The 9046-nt window shown below is 36.0% G+C and overlaps 1 pseudogene; it reads left to right on the top strand.

The window, feature by feature from the left end:
* The first annotated feature begins 1295 nt into the window (after positions 1–1295).
* Positions 1296–2256, top strand: LOC109498720 (annotated as a pseudogene).
* Positions 2257–9046: the final 6790 nt, after the last annotated feature.

Genomic DNA, 9046 nt, shown 5'->3' with positions numbered 1-9046 from the left:
AAGCTAAATTTTTGTGATGGTCTTGAGTTCAGATGCATTGAGAGGAAACAAAGTGTACCCAGAGTTATAACATTTTCCTTGTGTAATATTTGTGTGATAGCTTCCTTGGAAAATATCTTAGAGTCCTTCTCTTAAGGATACACTTTTATCAACATTAAAGCAGAGCTCTCTTATTCTGGTTTATTTTCATGGTTAGGAAATGTCTTCTTTATTTAAACATTGATTAAGTTCTCACTTGTTATATTTATAGAACATTAGATTTTGACATTTTACATTACCATTTTATTAATTGGTTTATTGTATGTAAAGAAAATTGTTAGTAAGTCATACCCTAAGTAAATGTTTCCTTTAGCCTTTTGGGTTCTAGTTTTCTCATCTTAAAATTAATGTGACTCCTACTAGTCTTTTATGATTTGCGGAAGGAAAACCTTCCTACATTTGATAACGGCAATGCACAATTGGATCGTGATATCCTAAGGTGTTCTGTTGAATAATTCTTGTTGGTTAAACTAGGTTGTATTTTAACCCTAAATTATACTTATACTAGAAATCAGGTGGGTCTTAGCATGGAAATTATTTGGGAATCACCGTCCTAGATTTATGTTTACCTAAAAAGCAACCTTCTGGGAAAGACTCATTTTGACAGAGAAGAGAATCTAGATGCCAGTATTTTATTCACAGTCAATGGAAGAGTCAGTGAAAATGTTGGTAAAAGAGATATGGTCTCTCAGATTAAGCTTTGGTTCTATCTTCATAGACTCATCCTTGAGTTTTAGCCTAAGGAAATACAACAAAATAGAGAGTTAAGAATTAACCTAAACGAATCGCCACCTTCTTAAATGCAGTAAGGCAACTCTGTTTTATTTTTTTTTAATTTTTTTAATTTTTTTAACTTTAGCATTTATTTTTGTGTTTTTTTGTTTGTTTTTTGTTTTTTTCAATATATGAAATTCATTGTCAAATTGGTTTCCATACAACACCCAGTGCTCATCCCAAAAGGTGCCCTCCTCAATACCCATCATCCACCCTTCCCTCCCTCCCACCCCCCATCAACCCTCAGTTTGTTCTCAGTTTTTAAGAGTCTCTTACGCTTTGGCTCTCTCCCACTCTAACCTCTTTTTTTTTTTTTTTTTTTTTTGAAATATGGCCCTTTGTAGCAACGTGGATGGAACTGGAGAGTGTTATGCCAAGTGAAATAAGCCATACAAAGAAAGACAGATACCATATGTTTTCACTCTTATGTGGATCCTGAGAAACTTAACAGAAACCCTTGGGGGAGGACAAGGGGAAAAAAAGGTAACTGTTTTTAGTGGAGGTTTTTCAATGTTATGAGACAGCCTTTTTGCAACTTCACAAAGCTCCTTATTGTCTGGGTGTCAGCAAACTCTTGATGGCACAAGGAGCAGCAGAATATTTATGGGCATCAACAAGACCGCCCCCCAGGTTTCCACTGCTGTAGTTGAGCCCTATAATTCCATCCTCACTACCCACACCACTCTGGAACTCTCTGTGCCTTCATGGTAGACAATGAGGTCGTCTATGACATCTGTTATAGAAACTTTGATATTGAATGCCCAGCCTACACTAACCTTAACCACCTTATTAACCAGATTGTGTATTTAATCACTGCTTCCCTCAGATTTGATGGAACCTTGAATGTTGATTTGACAGAATTCCAGACCAACTTGGTGCCCTATCCTCACATCCACTTCCCTCTGGCCACATATGGCCCTACTTCTCTGCTGAGAAAGCCCACCACGAACAGCTTACTGTAGCAGAGATCACTAGAGCATGCTTTGAACCAGCCAATCACATGGTGAAATGTGACCCTCACCATGGTAAATACATGGCTTGCTGCCTGTTGTACCATGGTGACGTGGTTCCCAAAGATGTCAGTCCTGCCACTGCCACTCTCAAGACCAAGCATACCATCCAGTTTGTGGACTGGTGCCCCACTGGCTTCAGAGTTGGCATTAATTCCCTGCCTCCCACTGTGGTACCAGGTGGAGACCTGGCCAAAGTGTAGTGAGGTGTATGCATGCTGAGCAACACCACAGCCATTTGGTGAGGCCTGGGCTCACCTAGACCACAAGTTTGACCTGATATAGGCCAAACGTGCCTTTGTTCACTGGTATGTGAGTGAAGGCATGGAGGAAGGAGAGTTTTTTGAGGCCCATGAGGACATGGCTGCCCTTGAGAAGGATTATGAGGACGATGGATAGTGCTGAGGGAGAGGATGAGTGTGAAGAGTATTAACTTGTCTGCTACAATTTTACTCTCCTTTGTCTTGGGACTGTCTTATTTTTGTTCTGGAAGCTGTCCATCGTGGCCCTAACTTGTTAATAAAAGTAGTGTTTCTATGTAAAAACAAAACAAAACAAAACAAACAAACAAACAAACAAACAGAAAAACCAAGAAAGCAAAAAGCAAAGGGACATAAGGAGACTTTGGGAGGGAGATGTTGGCTATGTCCCTTCTCTTGATTGTGGTGATGTTATTATGGAAATCTGCATATGTCTATACCATCGGATTATACACATTAATATGTACAGTTATTTGTATATAATTTATACCTAGGTTAAGCTTATGAGACTAAATAAGAAATGAAAGATGAAGGCTTTATATTGGGCTCCATAGCAAATTACTATAAACAGGCAGCCTCAAACACTATTTATTAGCTCATAGTTTTGTGGGTCAGGAGTTCAGGCATGGCATGATTGACATTTCTTCTTTAGGTCTTACAAGGTTGAAATTATGGTGTTGCTAGATGTGTTTTCATCTGGAGCTTTGGAGTTTTCTAAGCTCATATGGATATGGCAGACTTCATTTTTTTGCAGTGTGGTACTGAGATGCCCTTTCCTTGCTGGATATTAGTTGTGGGCTGTTACCAAGTCCCTAAGGCTACCCACATTCCTTGTCAGCCCCCTAGAGTTCAAAGCCAGCAACAAAGAATCTCCCTTGACTCAAATCTCTCTTATGCTCAAATCTATGATTTCTAGAAGATCTTATTCTAAGAGCTCACCTGATTAAATAAAGCTCATCTAGGATAATTACCTATCTTAAGGTCAACTGTTTTGAGCCTTAACTGAATCTGTCAAAATCCCTTCACAGCAGCATCTAGATTAGTGTTGGTTTCAGTAGCTGGTAGAAAATATGTTATGCCAGGGACAGAGCATCTTTCAGTCATTTTACAAGACTCTGGAAAATACTATGCACAGGATTTACATATTTCAAGGTCTCTTTTGATCTGGTCCCAACCTTTGTTCCTCTTCTTGCCTACCATTAGTCTATGTAAAGCAATTCCATCCAAACTTGTTGATTAATTGTCAATTTAAGAACACTTATGTTTTTGGGGTGCCTGGGTGGCTCAGTTGGTTAAGTGTCTTACTTCATCTCGGGTCCTGATCCATGGTTTTTGGGTTCAAGCTCTATGTCATGTTCTTCACTGACAATGTGGAGCCTGCTTGGGATTCTCTCTTTCTCTCTCTCACTCTTCTCTCTCTCTGCCCTTCCTTTACTTGTGCTTTCTCTCTCAAAATAAATAAATAAACTTAAAAAAAAGAAAATGAGAAAAAGTGTCTATATAATAGTGTACATATAGACTACATAGAGAAACTATATATATTAATGAATTCAGATTTTTTATAGAACTGAATTCTGGAATTACAGAAAGGTGTTTTGGTCTGCCAAAAAAAGCCTAATTTGTTTTATTTTTCTTGGACTTTTTTATTTTCTGTTTTTCATGAATTCCAGCTCTAACTACTATATAATTTTTCTTTTGCCATGTCCACCTAAAATGATTATTTATCGATTTTGTTGATCGATATGTGCCACTCATTTTTAGATTTTTGGCAATGTAGGGGAGGTATTTTCTGTAACAGGAAACTATTTTTCTGAAACAAAGGATTTTGAGGTCACTCACATGCTACCTATTAAGCGATCTGGTTTACATAAACGCCGCTTAATTAGAAGATCATTTTCAATAGAAGATTAAGGGGGCTCAGATTAGTTAAGTAAGTAAGACCTTAGAACATCTTCCTGTTTAGGGCCACCTGGGTGGCTCAGTTGGTTAAGCATCAGTCAGACCTTGGCTCAGGTCATGATCTCAAGGTCCCTGAGTTTGCACCCCTTGTCCGGCTCTGTGTGGACAGCTCAGAGCCTGGAGCCTGCTTCGGATTTTGTGTCTCCCTCTCTCTCTGCCCTCCCCCACTTGTGGTGTATCTCTCTTTCTCTCAAAAATAAAATAAAATCATAAAACACTTGTAGAACTTCTTCCTGTTTTAAGATTTTTCTTTGTTCTGATTTAGAAATACTTTGACTTTTTAATATTAACTAAAGCCATATATTTAAATGTTTAGCTGTTTGCATCTTAATTACTGAGCAAAACAGCAACAATTATGCATATTATTATAGGCATATAAAATTAATTTTTGTTGATTTAGTAAGTTTGTTGATTTGTTGTAGTTATCTTTGTCCTTTAGTCTGCAAATGGATTGCTGTTTTGGCAGGATTCTTTGCTTATGGCTCTCCACTTATAATGGAAAGTACACCATGGAGTTAGACCTAGGTTTGCATCCTGGCCCCACAAGCAATCTGGGTAGGTTATATAATGCTTTTGAGCCCCACTTCATTTGAAAAAAAAGGGAGATAATAAATATGTGTCAAATGGTTACTATGAAGATTTATGAGATATTTTCAAAGCATATGGAACAAGTAAGTAATAAATTATTTGTTTGCCTCTTTTCTATCACGATTTTGTGAAAAAATACACATTTTATATTGAGTACTTATTACCTGTGGTAATAAGGAAAACGTTATGTGTTGTCCCCCTTAAAATAATATTGAAATAGAACATACTAATAACCTCCTCTGAAGGTTGGGCTGTAAAATTAGCAAAGAAGTCTTCTTTAAATCTCCTCAAAGATTTGGAAATGAGGTAGGGAGACTGGTTGACAATCCAATGTTTGTTTGTACGTTAATGTTGGCAGATAAGCTAATATTGGCAAGGTAGTATCTCCTCCCATAGGAGACAAGGGAGAATACACTGACTTAGAAGATTGCACATTGTTGTTTATTTCCTACTCAATTTTTTAGACTTGTCATAGGGACATAACCATGCTGGGTCTGTGATTATATTTCATTGTGAGTTTATACATTTTAAATATGGGGAAAACAATCAGACTTTGCATGCTTGGTCAATGTGAGTCTCCTCCATTAAAAAAAAGTGCCTATATAACAGTGTATGTATAGACTAGATATAGAGACCATATACATTAATTAACTCAGATTTTTTTATAGAACTGAATTCTGGAATTAGGTGTGATGATGGAAGGAATGAGTGAGAAGGTGAGACTAAGGGGAAAACAAATTTGTTTTCGTATGCTGACATGTCACTATGTTGGAAAAACGACAACATAAATTTGATGCTTTTTATAGAGGAGAAATAAAGTTACCTGTTTGAAGAATTTTTTAGAAATCAGCTATGTGTTTTAAAACTTAAGTGTTTAAAAACTTTTTGTAACAGATATTTTAAAGTATGATTAATCATTAATGTGCTAGCAAATAGCTAGAATTATGTACTGCTTTACCCGTGAGAGGCAGCCATCTGTGATTAGTTAGCTCTATGAGAGGCACTTTGGACAAAGGTGCATTAAAGAGAGGTATTTGGGAAATCCAGAAAAACTGTTAAAAAGGAAATAGTATTATCATGCTGGTATGCTAACAGGGAGGGGGTTCTCTAATGAGAACAACATGGTGAACAAGAAGAATAGGACCAAGTTGAGTGAAAAACTGCCTTCAGAGATGTGACAAAGCTACAATGACTGTTTCTTACACAAATATATTTTTATAGACAAACCATGAACTATGCATTTAAAACAATTGAAATGGAAAGTTTCATTTAAGTCAACAAACATATGTATTGAATGGATACTATGTATTTTTAACTATGCTACTTTATGTTGATATATAATGAATAAAACATGATCTCCATATTCTAGTGGTTCACAAGGGTAAAATATTTATCTGGTTTTAAAAATTGCAATATGTAATCATAAGATATAATAAAACATGATGATAGTGGCAAGGTCAGGGTGCTAGGAGATCATGAAGAAATACTGGAATACCTAACTTCTGGGACAGTGAAGGAAAGATTCACAAAAACATTATAACCATCGCTGAAATTTGAAAATAATTTAGAGTTCACAAGATAGGTAAAGCAAAAAGGATAGATTATTTGGAGAGTAATCTACCTGCAACATCTGTTATGCCCTCAGGAGTTGATCCTAGTCCAAATGACCTGGCTGGTACTATCTCCCTGTTTGATCTGACCACTCCATGTGAATCCATCTTGAACTTGACACCCCAGTCAAATAGTGTGACCTTCCTCAGTTAAGGCTTATCATTCTTTACACTGTGTTAATTTTTTAAACTATATTATCCCAAATTTTAGTTTTATGCCTTGGTAAAAATGTTTAATTCCTTCACAGTAGATTAATTTTAGTAGACATTATTCATTAAATCACAGAATCCCAAAAAAAGAGGAAATATATTTGAAAATAAAGCTTTCTATATGGATTCAAAAATTGCATTAAATAATTATATGGGAGAAACAAAGTATTCTACAACTGTTCTCGTTATTGTTATTTTGCAGAACTCACATTGATTTACATCTTACCTGGTTTTCGTTAATTTCTAAATGACTTTGTAACCACTAAAATCGTTTAAAGAAATGGACAGGATATTTCTACATGTATGAATTTAAGTAATGTGATGCCATCTATCAGCTCCAGGGAAACAATGGCCACGATGAGTTTGAGTTATTTAAAAATATACATGAATTCCAATTTGCCAGGAAAAGACAACACCATATACATTTGGTGTATCATCTATTACAATTTTATGTGTCATTTTCATTTTGTTTATAAAATTGAGATTATATATATTTAATACCTAAATTTCCCCTTTTTCCTCTCTGGCCTTTCCTTATATAAGTTTGTGGTTTTTCTGTGTTGCCCTGTGAGTCTATAGAAATTACAGACTTAATAAGTACTTAATTTACATATGCCCATCTCCCATAGATTTTAGGGTGTGTAGATTCTTTTTACAACCTTGTTGGTGTCTCCTAGGACAACTAGTACTTCACCATGTATTTAAGGGGGGAGGGAGGATAAAAAAAAGAGTTGATATTTGAAATGTCATTACTTGAATAAGTCTATTAAAAATACTGTTTCCTGAACAAAGAAAAATGGTGATTTTCAAGAATTTTACTTCTTTGGAAAGATAATAAGATTTTAAAAATAAAAGTCTGATGTGTAGGATATATTTTTGAGAAGTTTTCTGCCCTGTGAAACCAAAATAACAACTAGGAGAGACAGAGAAGTTAATGATAATTATTTGGGGAAGGGAAAAAAAAAAAACAAGGCTGTTATAATCAAGGTTAATATTTATCTAGGGCTCATTCTGTGCCAGACAATTTTCTAAGGACTTTATATTAACACACATTGTGCAAGTAAGCAGTATTAGGTCTCCAATGCATGGAAAAGACAACAGAGGCATAGATAATTAGCTTGTTGGTGTTGCACAGCTAGGAAGGAGCAGAAGTCCTCTGAAATCTGGCAGTCCAGCTCCAGACCCCAAGTTCTTTTTTTTTTTAATTTTTTTTCCACACCCCAAGTTCTTAATCATTGTGTTTTATTACCTGTTAGGTATAATCCGATCTAATTTTGTAAAGGCACATAAATAGCATGTGCTATCTTACTTACAGTTTCCAACCTTGAACTATAAAATGTCTATATTCACAACATAAAATCAACATTACTGAGCAGTTGCTCTTGGCAGAAATAGTGTCTTTCATCCTAGAAATGGTGAAAAGAGTTATTTTATTCACCAAAGAGATCTTAGAAATCTTTCAGTATAACTCTTGACCTAAACTTTTTGATATGGAGGAGGACTTCACTATTTACATTGGTAAAACTAAAAATAATGATGAAACTCTTGCAGGTTAGTAGCATAGATGTCAGATATGATTCTGAGTGGTGGCAATTGATTAGTTCTCTGATGCACTTTTTAAGTTCCTGTTCTCTGAGACCTGGGTGCCAGGAAGCCAAATGTGGCTATTTCCATTAGAATGTGCCTCTTACCCTAGTTGAGAGTGCTACTAGGGAGAGAAAGTGTTGTGATCAGTTTTTTTGGGTTATGTATCACTCACAATGCCGGGGGTGTATTCAAGTATTACATAGATTGCTTTGAGAATGGGCTAGAATGGTTGTTTCCAAAGAGAGTGCCCTTTATCGAATTTTTAATCAGGGCATGATGCTTGGAGAACTTATAAAACTGGCTTCACATCGCACCACTAGCAATTGCTAAAGTCCTCTCTTCCCATCCAAATCTCCTTGCTCATTAGTAAAACACTATCCTAGGTATGATTGTACTATATAGATACTTCCCCACCACTTATGCTGAAATTCATGTCACTCATTAGCCTTTTTCAAATGCTCAAACACAGGTTTCTGCAGCTATCTGAAAGTTCGCTTTATGCCTTACATCCCTTTGCTTTTATCACAGACCTGTGTGTTTTCATTAAATGAAAGCAATCAAAGAGGATTTTTGATTTTTTTTTGAAGTGGTTCACTGCTTCTTTGCTTAATGCCGTTTTGGCTTTAGAAAGTTTTCACTGGAGTGCTGTACTTTTGGATAGTGGGGGAAACCTGTACTATCAAAGTGTGAATAAAGATAATGACTAATTAGTCTTCTACTTCCAAGTACGGTTGAGTAGCTAGCAAGAGCAAATCACTTTCACAGCGACAACTAGGGAAAACAAAAGCTGAATTAACATTTAAAACATCAGAGGTGAAGAAGATAAGATGAACTAAAATAACAGAGGAAAGAACCCTTCTTGGGTATGTTTAAGACTGTCAGACCTTTTCTATTTACAGGGTGAGAGTTAAACTTAATCTAGGGATGTTAAGGTAGATTAATTTAGGTAGATTAATCAGGTGGGGGAAGAGAAAGTATCAAAACTCGTGGTAACCATATGAGCTGATAT

This window comes from Felis catus, chromosome A1 (genome assembly GCF_018350175.1).
Source record: "Felis catus isolate Fca126 chromosome A1, F.catus_Fca126_mat1.0, whole genome shotgun sequence".
NCBI lineage: Eukaryota > Metazoa > Chordata > Mammalia > Carnivora > Felidae > Felis > Felis catus.
The sequence above is the reverse complement of the archived record's forward strand: the minus strand, read 5'-3'. Positions and strand labels throughout refer to the sequence as shown.